Raw genomic sequence first — 22,332 nt, forward strand, 5'->3', positions numbered from 1 at the left:
AATGGACCAGGAGTACCGTCCTACTTGGAATGAAATGGTGCCAAGAAGGTCCAGGAGAAACCTCTCTTATGAATCAAGAATTAGGCGAGAGCAGGTATTCAGAGTAAAACTGGAACAAGACGTATCCAGAAGAATTGTAGGCAACACTGCCCTAATTCACAAGGGGGACAAAAAGGGATCTGTATTTCCCCAAGCATGTAGTATGGGGAGTCAAATCATTTTATCTGAACATTCAAAGAAGAAGTGACTCGAGATGGCTACAGGGCTGGGGCATACAGGCATTACAGCATTATAGTGACATTGCAAGATGGTCTTAGGTAAAAGACAGAAGCAAAAAAAAAGTTTAATGGTAAGAAGCAAATTTGTTTTCTAAGGTAAATGCAATTCATAAAAGAAAGGAAGCACACAGGTTTTGTTGAAGAGTGAGTAGACAAGGCCATTACTTAGCATTATTCTAGGTACTTGATGATGTTTTCAGTGCATTTCACTGATAAATAAGAAACACAAAACCTCAGCATAAAATTTCATAGCTTGTGAGTCAACAGTACACGAACATGTACAATAAATAATATAGCAGCCTCTAGATAAATAAAAACTCTGCTATTGTTTCCAACTCCTTGGCAAAGTTATTGTCTTTCACAAGATTCTACTTTTTTCAAGATTCTACTTTGAAGATTTTTTTTTCAGCCAATGCAATACTTGCTTTGTTTTGTCACCTAATTTTTCAGTCATCTAGTTCTAGCTGATAATAAAAGAAATGAATAATATCCCGAGTGTATGCGCAATTCTGTGTTGTATTAATAATGGTAGGAACTATTTGTACATAACAGTAGACCATTTCTCTAAACTGAGGATAATTAATTTTTATTTGTGATATGACACATCTACTGTACACTTATGAAACAAGAAAACACCAAATTTTATTGTAAAGCTGGCTGATGAGATACAGTAAACTTCAAACATATTTTAGTGTAAGTGAATAAAAGAAAATGTTTTTTCTCTAAGTGATATTGAGAAAATATTTAAATGTCGAGTAAAGCCTTGTAATTTTTATGCTCACAGCTTTGTCAAAAAGATGTTATCTTCCCAGCAGCATTGTGTTATCGAAGATGCAAACCTTAAATCAACAGCTGTTATACCTCCAGCAAGTTATGAATTTTTCCTGATTTATAGCAATCATTCTTTTTATTTCTTTTCTCAGTCAAGCAGGGAAATTAAGGCTATTTTCATGTAAAAGATGTACACATTGTGGCTTAGTATTTTACATAATCCACGTGTCTTACCTTTTAAATTAAATTTCCACTGAAATGAATGTGATCTGAAGGCTCTTTTTGATTAATAAGAGAAATAGTGTTAGTAAATAGAAGGTAGAGATAACATTATTTACATAAAAATAAAATGAAGATAACAGAGACATAATAACAAGAATTATTTTTATGATTTGTATTATAATGATAAATCAGAACAAAATGAAAATAAAAGCTGAAAAGATTTTGGGTAGCAGATGAGAGAAAATGATGCAGTGTTGTTTTGTTGGTTTTAGGTGCTTTTTTTAAAAATCTATTTTGTCTTAAATTGATCAGAGATTACCTTTTAATGAATTTAGGTAAATAACACTTTGAACTTAAAATCCACTTCTTAATAAGCTAAAGTGACCTTGTAGTTCCTAAAACTGTTTGAACAAATTAAGGACAACTAGCATTTATTAAGTCTTTGCAGTGCAATAAATATTGTACATGAAGATTTTCTATAGAGCATCTAATTTAATACTGATAACTGCAGAACTAAGAGCTATTATGGTACCTAGTTTACTGATAAGAACATTGAACACTCAGTGTCTGGCACAGTGCTTCGAGAGTGAAACAAGAATTCAAATTCAGGTCATCTGACTCATCAGAAGAGTCTTCAACATATGGAGCACTGAAGCATTAGGTAACACGAACTCTTGATGATGCTGAAGACAGTCTCTGGAGAATCAAGCACCCTCTGGAAGAAGTAACAAATATAGAAACCATCATGTTCTTGATAGGGGTCGTTAGGGGACACATTTGTGAGTGAATGAGGTTTATTTTATTGATCCCTTATATACTATTTCAGAGGATGCTGTGTACCAGGCACTGTTCTAAAAACTTTATAAATATTAACTGCATGAGATAGGCATTATCATCATCCTATTTTACAAGTGAAAAAACTGAGGCATGATTTAAATAACTTACATAAGGAAACACAGCTGATAAATTGTAGAGATTTGACGTAAAGGAGTTTGGCCTTACAGTCTTCAGTCTTAAACATACTATACTAAGGCAGCCTGTCTGTATTAGTCAGTATTGCTTTAACAAACCATTGCCCTAATCAGTGTCTTACAACAAGCATATAATTTTCTTGCTCACAGGTCTTCAGGTTAACCATGGTTTGGCCAATGTATGAAGGGCTCAGCTGGATGGCTCTGCTTCCAATGGTGAGTTAGATAGATGGCTTTCAGTCCAGGCTATAGTTGGGATTCAGGTTAGCTGTGCATGTGAAGCTGCTAGGCTGAAGGGCTAGCAGCTTCCCACGATATGCTTCTCAGGCAGATCATCAGAGCACTATAGCTAAGCCCAAACTACAAGAGTATACTTATGGCCTCTCCTCACAGAACATCTGCTAACATGCTGTTGGCCAAAGCAAGTCTGGCCAATGCACAGCATCAGTAATGGGAAAGTATATTGTTGCACCAGAGTGAGGCAGTCGATATGTACAAACGGGAAGTTTTAAAGTCCCAAAGCAGATGTATGAGTCTTTTGAGAAAAATATTTTGTGTTGGCATAATTTTCCCAGAGCCACTTAGAACAGACATTTCTGTCTGGTTTTATGAAAGTATACTGTTTCTCTTCAAGGTTCAATAGAGTCACATTTTTCCAAAATTAATGTTAATCATTTTTACTGACCATAACTAGTTGAAACTCTCCATCATTACATAGCTTCATGGTGTTTTTTTTTTTTTTTTTTTTTTTTTTTTTTTAAATGTAAAATTACACAGAAAAAGCAGATGGAAGATGAAAGATTAAACCTATTCTTCTATAGTGCCAAATCAAGGCAGAGTTGCAGCTATAATATGAAAGCAAGTGTTCAATTAAAGATGTTATTCATGATATGACTCACCAGTTACTAATACAATTATAAGGCTTGTTGCAATGTAAAGCATTTCAATCACATCACAGCAAAATAACCCTAAAATACGAAACGGTTATTTCTTACCTTTGTATTTGTAGGAATTTGGAGCATCTAAATCATATCTTGTAGCTGTCATTTTTCAATCATTATTTATGTTAAATATATCATTGACTGATGAAAGCCAGATATTCCTTTCTCCTCTTAAAACACTTAAAATATTTGCTCTTGTGTCTTGCATTTTGGCAAGTACTTTTTGTGTCAAAAACATTATGTCATAGCATAAAATCATTGCTTCAGGCCCTGCATGTATGATTTTTCTAAATGAAGATAAAATCTGTTGGTTTCCTTTAAAGTAAAAAAACCCATGCAACAAAACAAAATCCAAAAAACAGTATGCTACATACCATCCACAGCCTTTTAGATCAATTTATAGTACTTGCTTTGCACAAGTTTAATTGGAAATGTAAGCGAGACTTTTTTTTTCTATTAATAACATGAAAATAACAATGACAATTTTAATTAAGAGAATACATGCTTTAATTGATTTGTTATTTTCTTGGGAATTTCTGTATCTTGTACCCTAACAAAAGAAATCTTGCAATGCTGTCAAAACTTATATGGGTTTTGGGATTTTTTTTAATTTGGTTTAAATGGCCTGAGAAATGTTTCTTTATTTTCTGTGTCTCTCCTCTTTTGAGTAAAATTGTTGGTTCATGGGTAAGAGCTATTCTCTAGAGTTAAAGCAGCTGATGTATCAATATCCATATTTTTAAGCTGAAATAGCATAGTGAGATCATTGTGGATAGAAAAGAAGGAAATAAATCAGCTTGTGAGATATTATCATTCACTTTACATCGTGAAAAACAAATACAGCTGTTATATCCTAACATTCAACACAGATAAATTGAAAATGTATATCATTATTTAATGCAGTGAAAAAAGAGAGAGTTTCTATCACTAAAGGATGTACAATATTTTGGTAATATGTTTTATTAAAGCAAAGAAAATTGGCTATTGGGTGGTAAAATTGCAAGGAGCTTATCAAAGTGATGAATCGGAGACTCAATGTATAGAAAGAAATCATACCTATTTAGGAGCAAACCATATATTAGTGTTTATTAATCCCTAGAATAAGCTGTAACATTGTGTGGCATTTTAAAAATATTAGAAGTACATTTTTATTTTTTTGTTTTCTCTGCACCTCTTATCTCTTTTGGGAAAAGGACTCAGTTTCTTTTGAAGAGTACCTCTCCCTCCTTCTCTCCTATTCTGGTGGGAAGGGTTATTGCCATTCTGTAAACCTGCATTTCTGACCTTAGTGACTGCTCTGGGGGGTGAGGGAGTCCTGTAACCAAACTGAGCCAATCATAAGATTTTACCCTGTCTTCTCACAGTGGATGTGATTCCAACAGGGGCTATGAGACTCAGTACTTCTCCAGTAGTTTTATTTTTTTAACTACAGCCAGAAACTAGGAGTTCCACAGTAGGTCTGGAATAGGAGAGAATGAGCCTCAAATATAGCAAGAAGCAGAGAAGAGAGAAGTAAGAATCTTGTTTATGTTTCAATTTTTGTGTCTAGTTTCTAAAATCCTGGAAGCTGCTGTACAAAGGTTTGGTTCTTGGGCATTTTTTCAGTTTTGTGAGAATCCACAGTATCTTTCCTATAAACATTCCCTACTTTTTTTATTTTTGGTTCAGGAAGTTCAAGTTATATTTCTATCATTTTCAAGCAAAGGAATCCTGGTATATCTATATATTCAATACAATTGTGTATTGTATATGTTTATGAAAATGTTTATTTAAATCAGGTAAATATTTAAAACTCCAGCATTTTTAAAGACCAAGCTGATGAATTTTAATTAGATAATAAGGCATTTTGGATTATGTGTCTTCAAGGAATGTTTTGTAAAATATTTACTTGTCCTCAAAATCCCTGAAGACAAGTTTTTATTTTACTTCATTTTGATAGCTGGTGAAAAAACAAGTCTCTAGGCACTTATTTGCCATTTATGCAGCAATATTCATTGAAAATTGCTTTATGCTAGGTACTGTTCTAGGTGATATCGTATTCAAAATAAAACAGGCATTATGCCTGTCTTCACAGAGCTTACACTGTAGTTGTAGAAGGCAGACAGTAAAACATAATAAATAAAAAAGTAAGAGTATATCAGGAGGTGGAAAGGGCCATGGAGAAAATAAAATCACAAAGCAGGGAAGGTGGGTAGAGGAACTGGGGTAGGGGTTACAATTTAAAATCAGATGGTCAGAGGGTCTTCACTGAGTGGGTGAGATTGAACAGACTTGAAAGAGATGAAGCAATGAGCCATGAGTAGGGTGACTATATAATTTATTATCCCAATTGAGACACTCTGAAGATTGTGCCTGTTATGCTGGGGTAGCAGCACAGATGGGAACTGATACAGTTTGGCTCTGTGTCCCCACCCAAATATGATCTCCAACTGTAATTCCCATGTGTTGAGGGAGGGACCCAGTGGGAGGTGATTGGATCATGGGGGTGGTATCCCCCATGCTACTGTTCTTGCAATAGTGAGGGAGTTCTCATGAGAACTGATGGTTTAAAAATGGCAGTGTACCTATGCAACAATCTTGTATGTTCTTCACATGTACCCCAAAACCTAAAATGCAATAAAAAAATGCTAAAAAAAATGACAGTTTCCACTGAGTGTACTCACTCTCCTGCCACCTTGTGAAGAAGGTGCCTGCTTCCCCTTTGTCTATGGCCATGATTATAAGTTTCCTGAGGCCTCCCTAGCCATGGGGAACTGTGAGTCAGTTAAACTTTTTTTGTTTATAAATTGCCCAGTCTCAGGTAGTAACTTTATAGCAGTGCAAAAACAGACTAATACAGGGACTCTCTGTCAAAACCAGGATCTAGACACACCCTAGCTATGTGGGATCTGGAAAAGAGCCTTCCATGTAGCAAATAGAACTATTGCAAAGGCCTTAAGGCAAGAGTGTGTTTGGTTGGTACAAGGTCCAGCAAGACCACTGTGGTTAAGGTCAATGAGCAAAAGAGAAGGAAGAAGGAAAAGAAGAAGGCCAGGCATTTCATTAGTGGCCCTGGAGGCCACAGTAAGGACTTTGGTATTGACTTTGAATGAAATGGAGAGTCACTGGAGGGATTTATCCAAGGAGTGATGCGACTTGACTTGTGTTTGAAAAGGATGGTAGAATGTAGGTGGCCTAGAATAAAAGTAGGGATTTCCTTTAGAAGCCATCATAATAAGCTAGATGAGGAAAGATGGTGAATGGTGCTGGGTGTGGGTGATAGCAGAAGCAGTGGTCAGAAGTGGTCAGATCCTTGACATATTTTAAAGGTAAAACCAATGGCATTTGCTGTTGAATTTCAAGGTGGAGTGTGAGAAAGAGAGAGGAGTGAAGAATGACTTTAAGATGTTTGGCCTGAGCAACGGAAGGATGTAGTTGCTATGATGTTAGAGATCATAGATGGAGCAGGTTTTAGGGGAACTATTAGATATGTTAAGACATGTCAATAGACATGAGATGTCTATGAAATAGCCAGAAGAGTTCTCCTAAATAAAATTGAGATACCATCATAAAAGAATAAAGTCTTGAACAGATCAAGTCTGAGGACACAGCTTCAATTACTTGTAGTTACGGATTACATGTAGTACCCAGAGAAAAGAAATGAACTTTGTCATGACTTATTTTCAGTGAGCTTAAGCTAGAATTTTAATGGTGCTTCTTTTCTAAATTCTCCAAATCTGTTCTTTCAACAATTCTGCATAGAATTTTCCTACAGTTTTACTGGAACTACTTTTGCGTGTCTTCTGTTCTCCAAAAGTTCTTGCAGTGCTCTGGAGTGTATCTAATTGTTAACTTTTAAATAAAAATCTATGTGTTCTTTTAACACCCCCTAATTTTGAGCTTCTGTTTTCTTAAATTTTCTTTCACCTTTTTTCATTTTCAAATCACTTATTCAGTTTTATTTTAAAAGTAATACGTGTGAATTATAGAATATTTGGGAAATACATATGCATAGCAAGATTAAAATCCTACATCAAAAATAAAAACTGCTAACATTTCGGGGTATGTCCTTCTCACATTTTATATATATATATATATATATATATATATATATATATATATATAAATAAATACACACACACACACACACACACACACACACACACATACATACACACACACATTATATATATATGTGTATATATATATAATATGAGAAGGACATATATATAAATATATATATTTGTATATATATAGTTCAATATATATGTATGTAAATCAAATGACATTATATTGTACATTCTGTTTTTGTAACTCACCATTTTTACATATAAGGTCATCTTGACATGGAGGCATAACAACAAACAGATAGTTTCAAGCTCTCTCTGTCATCTGTTAACCTTATACCATCTGCCCTTAGCAGAGGGCTTTTTGCTTCCTTTTCATTCTCCAATTAATTTAAAAAAAAAGATAAATTTTTCTAGGCATTATTTTTTCACATATCTTGATTCAACCTAGAAATTTCGTCATTGTCCCTATTTCCAGCAGCTTTAAGCCACTCTCTTACCTTCATTTGTCCATTGTGTGCCTGTAGTGATCACTGCTGGTCATGTATTATTGGACACTCATTCCCCTCTTCCTTCAACCTAAAAGGACTCCTATTTGTTTTAATTATCCCCAGTCCGACCCTGCACCCCACTCCCTATACATGCAGTCATATGTCTAATCAACTCCATTTAAAGCAATTAACATGCAATGACTTTTCTGGTGTACAATACCACAAATTTTAACACGTGTAGATTCATGTCACCAACACTACAATCGAGATACAGAACAGTTATGTCACCTCAAAACACATCACTGTGCTATCTCTTTGTAGTTGCACACTCCCCCCTTATCCCTAACTCCTGGGGACCACTGATCTAGTTTTTACTACTATCATTTTATCTTTTTGAGGGTGTCATGTAAATGGAATCTACAGTGTATAACCTTTTGAGATTGGCCTCTTTCACTACACATAACGCCTGTGAAATATATCCAAGCTGTCATGTGCATTAATATTTTATTTTTGCAGAGTAGTATTTTATTATAAATATGTACCACAGTTGTTTATTCATTTGTTGTTCATTTACATACTGAAAAACATTTCAGTTGTATCTAATTTGGGGAATCAGGAATATAGCTGCAGTAAACATTTGTGTGTGACTTTTTGCATGAACATTTTTCTAGGGCAAACACTCAGGAGTAGGATTACTGGCCTTATAATAAGTGTATATTTAACTTCATAAGAAGCTGCCAAACAGTATTCTAGAGTGGCTGAGTGAGTTTTTGTTGCCATCAGCAATTTATGAGAGTGCCTGCTGCTCTGCATGTTCACCTGCTTGTGGTATTGTCATCAGTCTTTTCATTTCTTTTTTTAATGTAGTCATTCTCATAGGTGTGTACTGGTCTCTTGTCATGGTTTTAATTTAAATTACCCCAGTGGCTGATGATGTTTCACATATTTTATGCACTTATTTGCTTTACATATGTCCTCTGTGAAGAAGTTCAAGTCTTTTGCTTATTTTTAATTGAGTTATTTTATTACCGAGTTATAACAGTTCTTTATTTATTCTGGATACAAGTTCTTTGTCAGATACATGATTTAAATATACTTTCACCAATTTATAAAATTTCCATTATTATATTTAAGCTTCTTTTATGGAGCACATTTTTTAAAAACATAATGTTTAATTTATCAATTTTTAAATAGATTATCTGTATGATGTCATATCTAAGACATCTTTGCATAATCTTGGGTCATGAAGAATTTCTTTGAGTTTGGTTATCAAAGTTGCTTTTTTGAGCTCTTCCTTCTCCACTGTCTCCCCAGCAATTTATAGTTCCCCATGTTCCCTTTTTATGATTGGAAAGCTGGGGCTTTATTTACCTTGTTCTGCCACATTTCCAACTCCACAGCTAAGCATCAAGAGGCAAGAGAGAGAAAAAACTAGTGGGGGTTCTTGCCACCCTCTTGGGACCACAGCTCCTCTGCTCAGAGAATAAATTTATGACAGGAATATCTTAAAGTACAGTATTCTTTTTTCTATATTTTGTACAAGCTGTCTGTTTTGGGTGCTGTAGGCTCCTGCTGCCATGACCATTGGTGCCAGTAGACTTTCCTGCTTCTTCAGCGGGAGGTAGTGGGCTGCTTCTTGAGACCTCTCCATCCACACCAATGTTCACATCTGGTTTTTGGGTTGTCTTGAGATCAGGCAGTGAAAGACTAGAGGGGAAAAAAAGACAACTCACTGCTGGTCAGAGGTGATTTGAATCCCATCTCATTTACCAATCTGCCTGGTACTATTCACTTTAGGATGTGGAGAAATAGGAAAACTTTTACACTGTAGGTGGGAGTGTAAATTAGTTCAACCACTGTGGAAGACAGTGTGGTGATTCCTCAAGGATCTAGAGATAGAAATTCCATTTGACCCAGCAATCCCATTACTGGGTTATATCCAAAGGATTATAAATCATTCTCTTATAAAGACACATGCACATGTATGTTCATTGTGGTACTGTTTACAATAGCAAAGACCTTGAACCAACCCAATGTCCATCGATGATAGACTGGACAAGGAAAATGTGGCACGTATACACCATGGAATACTATGCAGACATAAAAAACGATGAGTTCATGTCCTTTGTAGGGACATGGATGAATTTGGAAACCATCATTCTCAGCAAACTGACACAAGAACAGAAAATCAAACACTGCATGTTATCACTCATAGGTGGGTGTTGAACAATGAGAACACATGGATACAAGGAGGGGAGCATCACACACTAGGGTATGTTGGGGGAAAGTAGGGGAGGGACAATGGGGGGTAGGGAGTTGGGGAAGGATAACATGGGGAGAAATGCCAGATATAGGTGATGGGGGATGGAGGCAGCAAACCTCGTTGCCATGTATGTACCTATGCAACAATTTATATATATGAGTCCTCAGGTAGATACTTGAATTTTATCCCATGAGTTTTTTGTCCCAGTTTTGTTACTGCATTCAATGTGAGAGACACGTTGGAGAATGGCTACTTCATCTTAACCAAAATTGGAATTCCCCATATCTACTTCTTGATGGTGATTGGCTAAGGAATGGCGTTTAACTCAACTCTGGTTAATGAGATATGAAAGAAATCCTAATGGCAGCAGTCTCTGCAAAGTTTTCTCACTACTTTTACTTCTGAATGCTATTATATCAAGATGTGACATCTGGGACTACTGCTGTCATTCTGTTACCAGCCTTGGGATAAAGGCAACACACAGATGGCAGAATAAAAACATGAAAAGAACCTGGTCTTTGATGACATGATTGAGTCTGCCCTACTTCAGGACTTCCTGCGATAAATGCTACTGGCTTTCCCCTTTAAGTTTTTTTGAGGTTTGGGGTTTGAAGCTTTTACTTGCTGCCAAAAGTATCTTAAAGTACAGTATTCTTTTTTTTACATTTTGTACAAGTTTCTTGTTTTTCTGAACTTCAGAGAGTTCCTTCTATTGTCGTCTATTTTCTTTAAACCTGTGCTGTCCAGTCGTATGTGGTTCTTAAAACACTTAAAATGTGGCTATTCTGAATCAAAAAGTGCTGCAAAGTGCAAAATATATACCAGATGTTGAATAATTAGTTTTAAAAAAGAAGGCAAAATATATTGTTAATAATTTTTTGTGTTTATTACATGTTGAAATAACAATATTTTGAAAATATTGGTTTAGTAATTATGCCATTAGAATAAATTTCATTTGTTTCCTCTTACTTTTTGAAATGTGACTACAAGTAAATTTAGAGTCACATATGTGACTAATATTATATTTCTATGTAACAGCACTGCTTTTGAGAATTCTCCCTCTTCCTGTTCATTGTAATATTTTATATTTGCATTGTCAGACTGTTTTAAGAGCTTTACAACCATCTTGATTTATCTTTACTTTTAAAGGCTTCATGGCTATTTTTTCCTTTGAAATTGTTGAGTTCTCTTTTCCATGCACTAAGTTGTTCTCAAATATGACAGACCTGAAGCCTGGAATTATTGTAAAAAATATTTTTAGCCTTATCCTATGGAACCTGATTAATTAGGTCACAGAGCCCATGTTTCTGTATTTGTATTTCTCACCCACTGACCGAGTATGTAGGACATGTATAGCGAATAGTCCTACCCTGCCTTCCCTCAAATATCTGTTTATGTAGACTACATCATAATTTTCCATCCTCTCACGTCATTCACTAAGCCTGGTATTCAGTATAAGGCTCTATTTATCACCCTGTGCTATTGGATTTATGTTATTATTCATTGTTTGCACATTGCTGTAGAGATTTTAGAAACTATGGTGTTACTGCCCCCTACCTGGTGACTTTCTCATGTTGCCTATTAGATCTTTGCCATCATTTTATGTTACCCTGACATACTTCATAACAGCAGCCTTCAACCTGAGGCACACATAACTCTAGGAGCAAATGAGCTTTCCCAAAGGATATTATATTAGAGTTGGGTATTGTAAATGATGCATTTAACACCACTGTAAGTTCAACTCCTAATAATGGCCTAATTCTTTTGGCTATTAATTTCCACTGGCCCCTCATTATAGATAAAAATAATAATAAATCATCCATGGCTACATGAACTAATTAAACAAAAAGAGCACCATCATTTCAATAAGAGACAAATTCCAACTAAAATTTTACCTTTATGTTTGCTAGTTATACTAATTTTAAATATAATTATGATTTGAATAATTGTTTTAGTGAAAGTTTAATCCAGAAGAAGCATTGCCATACTTAATGTTCCCATAAAATTTTTAAAAATTAAAAATTAAGTTTATTTACATATTTTATTGAAGACAATATGATAGGTTGATCAATAAAATATTTTTAAGCATAACAATATATTAAATTAAAATCAAATTCTTTGGGGTTGTGGAAATAAAAATGTAAGGTCAGAGAGAAAAAGGAATGATATAAAATCCTGACTGCCAACAAAAAACTTGTTGATCAAATTATTATGGTATTTAAATAGATTTCACTAACATTAAATGTGTACACAGAATTCTATTTTTAAATGTCACTATTTAAAATACACAAGAAATTTACATCCTTTATAACCATTTATACTTATATGAGAATTTTTAGATGTTAAGAATGTGAGAGGCATGTGAATAATTTTACAACATCTTTTATAGGGTTTAGGAAAAACTGATGCTCTGGAGTAAAAATCGTCAATTTATCTGGGCATTTTTTTTTCTCCAGCTCATCCTATTCAATATAAATTTCTCTTGAAGAAATCAAATAACGTGTAGTCCATATCTCACCAGCTGTGTGACATAAATACATTCCTGACTCACCATACCCATGGCTTAGAAATCCAATGACATTCTTTCATTATATATCTATGTCTGTGTGTGTGTATATATATCTCTACATATATATATATATATGTAGAGAGAGAGAGGTCTACCTCTCCATCTCTCTGCATAGGTGGGTTGGTAGATAGATAGCTATAGATGAGGATATAGATGTACATATAGATATGAGTGAACAGCTGGAGAGATGGAGGCTCTCTACCTACCCATGTCTCCAGCTACTCACTTCCTACATACCACTTTTCCTCCAAATTCTCAACCTTCAAAGGGAAAAACAATAAAAACAATCTAACACCTTACAGTCCTACAAGGCTACAAATCCTTCAGTTTTCTCTCTAAGGTTTCATAGTCCTTCTAGAAGTTTCTTATCTTCTCTGTGGGAATTTTCCATTCTCTGGTTCCAACCAGAAGCAGCAGAATATTGTTTTATTTACAAAAGGTTCACCTTTACTTATACAAGTGTGTTTATACATCTATGTACATAAAAATATGTAATTTAATTTTCAAAGTTATAAAATATCAAACTATAAGTTTATAAAGACAAGTATATATGTGAATATATATATGTATGTATGAACACACACACACACAGACACACACACACACACGCACACATATATATTCAATATATTTTTCCCACATCATATTCCTCTATCCAGGAAATCATTAAAAAATTTTTCAATATACTTAAGTTCATTCACATACACATGTATTTAGGGAAGACATTTTCATACAACTGGGAGTACAGTATATATTCTGTTGATCTATCTTGTTATCCTAACTACAACAATGTACAAAGCAGTGTATTATATTTAACCACGCCCTATTATGGCCATGTAGGAGGCTGACAATGGTCAGGCTCTTTTTTAGTCACAAACAATGTTGTGACAAGCATTCTTGTTAATATATCTTTGTGCTCATGTTTAATTATTTCTCAAGGAAGAATACCTATAAATGGGATTATTCGATCAATGACTATACATTTTCACCTTTAATTGATATTGTCCTCGAAAAAATGGTGCCATATTATGTTCTGATAACAATGAAAAAAAATTCTCTATACTTTCAGCAAAAATGTATATAACTCTTAAAATGTGCCAACCAAATAGAGGAAGACTGAATTCTTGTAGACATTTTACTTTTCTATCTTTGACTTCTGTTGCATTACTCGTGAGAAGTGACATGCACTTATTTTGAGTTTCAGTAATACTGAATTACTTTTCTTTCTCCTTTAGGCCATATTTATCTACTCGGTATTACGTATTTGGATTTTCCAGTTTTCCTTTTGAATCATTTCCACATTTCTACTTTTGTCTTCATCTTTCTTGATCAGCAGTATAGAGAGGTCTTCCTTGGGCCTGTTTGCCTTCTCCACAAGCAGCTGACTTGTTTAGCATAAATAGCTCAATATTGCTTCTGGTAAGGACACAAACTGAGGACACTCCCTGAAGGGCCAAGGGAATAATCACCTCACCTTCTATTCCTCTTGCTTTTGGTTAGTTCTAATACTTTGTTATTAAGTGTTGGAAAAGTCATTTTCTTCTTCATATTAAGGTCGTGCTTTTGATACTTTTCCAACAAATTGTTCCTATAAGCACAGAAAAGTGAATTTGCAAATAATGTTATGTTTTTCTTATTCTGAACTTCTGAGTAAATTAAAGTTGCAGGAATATTTGTCATTTTCTTCTGTCAGTTCTTTTACTCTCTGACACAGAATATCCTGGGTAAAAAAACTATTAAGTTGAGTGAAGGTCAAAATCATGATTAATTCAATTCAACTTTATAAAAATGTATATATTGCATACTAAAGCTCAATTTAGCAATTACAGTAATCCTTCAGTATCCATGGGGGATTAATTCCAGGACCCCACAGAGACCAAAATCCATGGGTTCTCAAGTCCCTTATATAAAATGGTATAGTATTTGCATATATCCTGTGTATATCCTCTCATATACATTAAAACATATCTGGATTACTTATAATACCTAATACAACATAAATGTTATATAAATAGTTGTTATACTGCATTGTTTAGGAAATGAGAAAAAAATCTGTACATACTCAATACAGATGTAAATATTAATTTTTTTTAAATTTTTTCATATATTTATTGGCTGCATAAATATCTTCTTTTTTATTTTTATTTTTTCCCATTTATTTATTTTATTGTATTTTAGGTTTTGGGGTACATGTGAAGAACATGCAAAATTGTTGCATAGGAACACACGTGGCAGTGTAAATATTAATTTAAAAAATATTTTTGACCTTCTGCAGGGTTGAATCCATGGATGTGGAACTCATGGATAGGGAGGGCTGACTGTATATGGGAATTTGGGGGAAAGTTTTGACTTTTGACATCATGGAGCCCCCCGAAAGAGTCTCAGGAACCTCCACTGGTCCATGGACCATGCTTTGAGAACTTCAAATCTAGAACAGTAACTCTCCATCTGTCTGAACATGATGGGTACTCTGAGCCTCAGACCCAGAAATTTTGATTCAATTAGTTGGGATAGGCCTGGCTGTTAATATTTTATAAAAATTCCCTAGGTTATTTTAACCTACAGCTGGAGTTCAAAATCACTGCTGTAGAACATAGCACATGTTTTTCATAATAGACACCTAAAGTATATTTTGGGATTGTACTGAAGTATCTGAAAGTGCAAAAACATTTAAAATATAATAAAATTATCACAATATTGGGCTATAATGTGTAGATTAGGATTATTTTGTTTGGAGACTGAGCCAGAGAAATTTCAAGACCCTCTTTCTCAGAATTACTGACACCAGAATGGTATTTTGGAATTTCATTTGCGTTAGGTATAGACCAATAGTTTATCTATCAATCTATCTATTCATCCATCTATCTTATCTATCATCTATCTTTTTATTTATCATCTATAAATCTGTCATATCTATCATTGATCTGTCAATCATCTGTCTCTGTATGTATGTGTGTGTATATATATATGTACATATATAGCTAATGGAATAGAATATTTAAATTTAATGATGAAGTGTTTATTCATATGTGTTTTCAAATACATTTTAAGAAAGAATCAATATTACAAATGCTTTTTCTAACTCATTGTGAAACTCCCTCCTAAATTTTCTGAGACTAACCCATTTCAGAGGATAAGTCACTGGAAATGGAACATCAGAGAAAAGAGAACAAAAACATAAGGTTGAGAATTTACTGATTGTGTAGTAGTTTTTCCAACTTTTGAGTACAGAAGAAGGGCAGAATTGCTATTGAGTCCTCTTGTTGTCATGTCTTCTATGCAAATCCTATTGAGCTATGAGAATTTCAAGAGCAAAGATAGAACCAGAAGTATAATTCTTGAACAGAGCAAAATTAAGGTACAAATTCTTATAGATAATGCTTTTGCCTTGGCAGATGTGAAATCTAGGCAGTTTCCTAAAAAACTAATCAGTTTACACATTTGAAACCTTCACTGATAGATCCTAATGTTCTTATTTATTACATTGTTGGTAATTCTTTTGTTTAAAAATAAAACACAGATTCTCTAATAGGTTCACTTTAATATAAGTTTAATATTAATGGATACAAAGGGTGTTGAGCTCTGGTTTTTATTATTATTTTTAATCAAAAGAAAATTAGAATGTATCCTAGGCCTAAATATAAAAGATGTAACTATGACACATCTAGACAAAAGCCTAGTAGTACATCTTCGTGACCTTGGGGTAGGCAAAAATTTCACAGAAGACAAAAGTAGCTAATAGCAAAACTTAAAAAAATGATAGATCAGATCTTATTAAAATGAAAACACTAATCTTCAAAGACATTCTTAAGTAAAACAAAAAAGTAAGCCATGAATTGAGAGATAATTTTTAATAATCTGTGTACCTCACAAAGAATTTTATCCGTAATATATAAACTCAGTCATAAGAAGAGAAACAACCCAATGAAAAATAAGCAGAAGATTTTAGCATATGCTTCACAAAAGAAAATATATGAGCTGGTCATGGTGGCATGTATTTGTAATCCCAGGTACTCTGGAGACTGAGGCAGGAGCGTTGGTTGAGACCTCGAGTTTCAGATCAGCCTGGGAAACATAGTGAGAACTCTCAAAAAATAAAAAGACAGGAAAGCTGGTAAGCACATACAAAGATGTGCAGCATTATTAGTCATCAGGAAAATAAAATTTAGAACCACTTGATACACAACTATACACACACCAAATTGGCTACAATAAAAAGAATAAGCAACTGTTAGCAAGAATGGAACTGGAATTCTCATGTGTTGTTGATGGGAATGTAAAATACTCTAGCATTTATAAAGTTAAACAAATATACACTTACCCTTAGATTCAGTCATTCCACTTCTAGTTATTTACCCAAGAGAAATGAAAGCATATGATGGCATACAAAGACTTATATTAGCTTTATTTGTAATAGTTCGAAACTACAAATGACTCAAAATGTTCAAGAACAGGGAAATGAATGAACAAAATATAATATCTCTTATAAAACTTATATAACAAAAGACTATTACTCACCAACAAAAATAAACTGATAAACACAACTGCGTGGATAATATAAAAAAATTATGCTGAAGAATTTAAAGAAGCCAGATGACAAAAGAATATACACTTTTTGCTTTCACTTAAGTACAATTCTAGAACAGATGAAAGTATAGTGATAAAAAGCAAAATAATTTGCCTGGGGCTGGGGATCAGAGCAAGAGGTCAAGGGAACTTTTTAGCGTGATGGAAATGTTCTGCTACTTGATTATGATGATGGTCACACAGGGCCAAATTCATTTGTCAACGTGGTATTAAACTTACACTTACACTTAAAATGAGTGGTTTTTATTGCACATAAATAAGTTTCAATGTAAAATATACATGTTAGCATAGGTAATAATTATTATAGAAGCTTGGAGATGAGAGAGATTATTAAGGGCTGACAGTGTAGAATGTAGAAATGTCAGTTCTGGCTGAACACTATGAAAAGCTGCTGAAGGCAGTAGGAGGATCACACTGGCTTTGGAGTCAGATAAACCAGCTTTGAGGATGCTTCCTCTTATCTAAATTTTAGTACGGATTGGAACAGGCTGAAAGATGTGTTTCTCTGTATGATAAAGGTCAGAGAGTAATCAGGAACCAGATACAAAGAGAACTCATTGTGTACAGTCAGAAGGCAACTTAAAAAAACTTTCTATTAAGTTGCAAACAGATTCTTAGCGGATGCTCAGAGAATGTTTGGCACTAAGCTGCTTTGAAATGCTATCAGAGGCTTCTCAGTCTCAGAAAGGCTTCAGAGTAGATCTGAGGATTTCTTTCCTTTTGGCCAGAGAAAAGGCCAGAGATAGTCTCACAGCCTAATGTTAAAGCTAAAAGTGTATGCTCCTGTTTTTACTTCTTTGACTTTTACCCAAAATGGTGTGTAACTTTCAATATAATTTGCAGATGTATAATTGTTTGATTTTTATTGCATACTTTAAAGCAATCTATTTAGAGCATAAGATTGCTCAGATTATCTCATTTTTCCCCTGGAAAGCCACTTTTTGGTCTCTCTTATTTATTTAACTTTTTATTTTGAGATCATTGAGATAAATATGCAATTACAAGAAGTAATACAGAAAGATTCGGTATATCTATCACCCAGTTTCTCCCAATGCTAACATCATTTTGTGTAACTATAGTATAATATCACAGTGGGAAAACTGACATTGATTATAATCCATTTACCGTATTCAGATTTCACCGGTTTTACATACATTCAAGTAAAAATATATGTTTAGTTCTATGCAATTTTATCACATGTGTAGATTCATATGACTACCAACAGAGTCAAGATACAGAATAGCGCCATCACCATAAGGTTCCCTTACATTGCACTTATAAAACAACACTCTTCCAGCCCTCTCACCCTTACTGTATATACCCCTGATAACCACTAACCATTTTCCCACTTCTATAATTTTATCATTTAATAAATATTGCAGAAATAGAATCAGAGTACATAACCTTTTGGAATTGGCTTTTTTTTTTTTTTCACTCAGCACAATTCCCTGGAGCTGCATTCAAGTTATTATGTGTATCAACAGTTCATTCCTTTTTATTGCTGAGTTCTATTTCATGGTAGATACAGATGCACCATAGTTTGTTTAACCATTCACCCATTGTAGGACATGTGAGATATTTCCAATTTTTGGCTACTATGAAAAATGCTATTATGAACATTAATATATAGGTTTTAGTGTAAACAAAAATTTCTATTTCTCTGGGATAAATGCTGATGAGTAGAATTGCTGGGATGTATGGTAACTCCATGCTTAAATTGTAAAGAAAACTGAAATGGTTTCCCAGTGTGGCTGAACCTCTTTAGGTTTTTTACTAGCAATGCATGAATGATTCAATTCCTTTACATCCTTGCCAATATTCGGTGGTGTTATTATTTTTTAAACATTTTAACCTTTCTGATAAGCATATAGTGATAGCTAATTATTGCTGAATTCACACTTCCCTAATGGTTTATGAAGTTGATATCTTTTTACATACATTTTTGCCATCTGTATATCCTCTTCAGTGACATGTTTGCTCATATCAATTTTTTAATTGAATTATTTCATTTTTACTGAGTATTGGAAATTGTTTATATATTCTAGATACTAGTCCTTTGTCAGTTATATGGCTTGCAAATATTTTCTTTCAGTCTGTAGCTTGTCTTTTTTATCCTCTGAACAGCGTATTTTGCAGAACAGAAGTTTTAAATTTTAATGAGGTCTAGTTTATCAACTTTTCCTTTAATGAATTATGCCGTCGATGTCATCTAAGAATTATTTGCCTCGTCCTAGACCCTGAAGACTTTCTTCTATTTTTGTAAAATTTGTTTTATATTTTACATTTAGGTCTATTACCAATTTTGGTTTAGTTTTTGTATAAGATGTGAGGTTTAGGTTGATATTCCTTCTTTTTGCCTATTGGTATTCACTGCTCCAGCATCATTTGTTAAAAGGCTATCCTTCCTTCATTGAATTATTTTTGCACTTTTATCACAAATCAATTGGAAAACAATCAGTTGGAAATATTTACATAGGTCTATTTCTGTGTTTTCTCTTCTGTTCCATTGATCTGAGTCCATGCCTTGGCAAATGCTGCACAGTCTTGATTACTGTTGCTGTACTGTAAATCTTAATATCAAGTAGAGTGATTCTTCTCGCTTTCTTCTTCTTTTTAGATTATCTTAGATATTCCAAGGTTAGTGCTTTTCATATAAATTTCATAGTAGGCTACCCAATGCCTATAAAAAGCTGCCTTGAATTTTGATAAGAATTGTCTTATACTTAGAGATACATCTGAGGAAAATTGACATTTTTACTACATTGAGCCTTCTAATTTCTGAATATAGTATTGAGTCTTCTAATTTCTGAATATAGTATGTCTCTTTGCTTATTTGTCATCACTCACTTCTTTCATCAGCATTTGCAACGTTCAGAATCAGATGGTACACATTTTCTGCTAATATTTCATTTTCCTTGGGTTGATTATAAATGTTTTAATTTTGTTTTTTATATGTTTGTTGTTACTACAGTAATTCTCATGTCATACCGTTGGTAGGTTCTTAGGAACTGTAATCTTAAGTGACATGGTGTATGGCAGGTCCTGGAATAATGTAGTTTTGCTCAACATCATTTTGTTAAAACTTTGATGATGAAAAACTGTTGTTTTGCTTAAAGTCACAGTTTCCAAGAATCTATTGATTGTGTTAAGGAGAGGACTTACTGTGCATAGAAATGACATTGGTTTTCATCTCGATCTTATATCCTATGACCTTGCTGAAATCACTTTTTAGGTTCTCAGAGTTTTATTTTTGTATAACCCATGGGATTTGCTAAATAGATGATCGGTAAGTTTTATTTCTTCCTTTTGAAACTGTATGCGTTTTATTTCTTTTCTTTTTCTGCTTACCCCTCCCCCATTTCAGTGGCTAGAACTTCTAGTACTGTGTTGAACAGGAGTGGTGAGAACTGAATCTTTGCCTTGTTCCCTATCTTAGAGGAAAGCATTCTGTCTTTCACCATTAAGAATCACAGCTGTAGGTTTTTAAAAAAATGAACTTTATTTTTTACTGCAATTTTAGGCTCACAGAAAATTGAGTAGAAGGTACAGAAATTGCTCCCATGTCTCCTTTCCTCACACATGTATAGCTTCCCTCCTTATCAACATTCCCCACCAGAGTGGTATATTTGTTATAATTGATGAAAATACTCAAGGTTTTAAAAGATACTCTTCATTAAGTTGAAGTAATTCCTATCTATTCCTAACTTGCTGAGAGTTTTTAATTACAAATGAATATTGGATTTTATCAAATACTTTTTCTGCATTAATTGATATAATCATCTTCTTTAGCCTGCCAATTCTTCCTCCTTATTCTGTTTATTTGGGGGCTTATGATGATAAGGCTTGCTATGAAAATTTAGTTTTGGCAAAAAGCCAGGTGTCAGTCATGAAGTAAAATAAATGAAATTCAAAGGAATGGATTCATAATACATAGTACAGGAATTCCCTATGGTCCATTAAAGTTGAGTGACAGTCAGTAGAATTAAGTATGAATCCTTAATAGTACAGGAAAGGATACATGTATGTTGAGTTCTGGAGCAAAGAGGAATGTATTGCCTAATGAGAAAAAAAAAAGCCACTATTTTCTAGGATTAACTGTGCCTTAAGCATAGTGACCTCATTTCAATAACTAGTATAATAATACTTATTCAACTTTACAGGGACCTACAATCTATTCATTCTATTTCATTTTCTTTGTTTTTAACCTCTTAGCCCTACTTCCTTTCCTATCCAGTTTTGATTGTGGTCCATGTTTATAATTGCTCTCCTGCCAATATCCTTTATGTCCCTTGTCCCACTCTTCCCTGGTTGTAGTTGCTTGACTCTCAATCCTATTAAATCCAACTCTCCACCTACTCCAGCCTGCACACACATGCAAAAAGTGGCCCTGGAGAAACTTCAAATTTGTGACCACTAGTATCATATGAGCATTTAGGCCCAGTATTCCTATGGCCCAGCATTTTCATTATCTACGTTCTATTTGCTCTTCCTCTTAGATTAGTATATCCTTTTCCTTTTTCCCCAAACTTTTAACACCTTCTTCCTCATTTTCATTCAGCCAATGGTCTTGCTTCCCACTTTATTGAGAAAATAGAAACAATTGAAAAGAAAAGAATTTTTATAAACACCCACTACCACAGGTACCCACTTACCCATCTTCCTACTGGTTCTTACAGATGAATTGTCTGACTTCAAACAAAGGCCCATGCCTTTTCTTCTGGAACCCACCCCTCTCACCCATTATAGGACAAAATTCCAACAAATCCCTTTCTTTCCTGCATCACCAGTATTTTCTGATCACTTCCATTAGCATATAAACATGCTACAATTAACTCTCACCCATCCAAAAATGATGTCCTTCTCTCCACCACTCTTTGAAGAAAAGCCCTTGGAAATATTTGTCTGTCCTCTCCATGTACTACTGCTCATTTCCCATTCACTCTTGAACCTTCTCCATTAGACTTTTTCCTCCAGTACTCCACTGAGCCTGTTCATGTGAAGGTCACTAATGGTTTGCACAATGCCAAATATAATGATTAATTCTTGGACCACATATTCTTGACTATTAGCAATACTGACACAAAAATCTTGATCTTCCTCTCAAATTGCCCCTCCCTAAGCTTTTGCCATCTTAATAAATTGTGAAGTGGGTTCACCAATAACCAATCCCAAGAGAGGACTTTCAACCTGTGA

The 22,332-nt window shown here is 34.1% G+C and overlaps 1 protein-coding gene across 1 annotated transcript in view; it reads right to left on the reverse strand.

The window, feature by feature from the left end:
* Positions 1 to 900: 900 nt before the first annotated feature.
* LOC119468428 overlaps positions 901 to 22,332 on the reverse strand; it is a 38,528-nt gene continuing 17,096 nt past the window's right edge. Inside the window, exon 2 of the mRNA XM_037731902.1 lies at positions 901 to 1,986. The gene's annotated coding sequence lies outside the window, so the exon portion shown is untranslated. The remainder of the gene's footprint in view (positions 1,987 to 22,332) is intronic.

The sequence above is a fragment of the Cebus imitator genome, unplaced genomic scaffold (genome assembly GCF_001604975.1).
Source record: "Cebus imitator isolate Cc_AM_T3 unplaced genomic scaffold, Cebus_imitator-1.0 Scaffold429, whole genome shotgun sequence".
Taxonomy (NCBI): Eukaryota; Metazoa; Chordata; class Mammalia; order Primates; family Cebidae; genus Cebus; species Cebus imitator.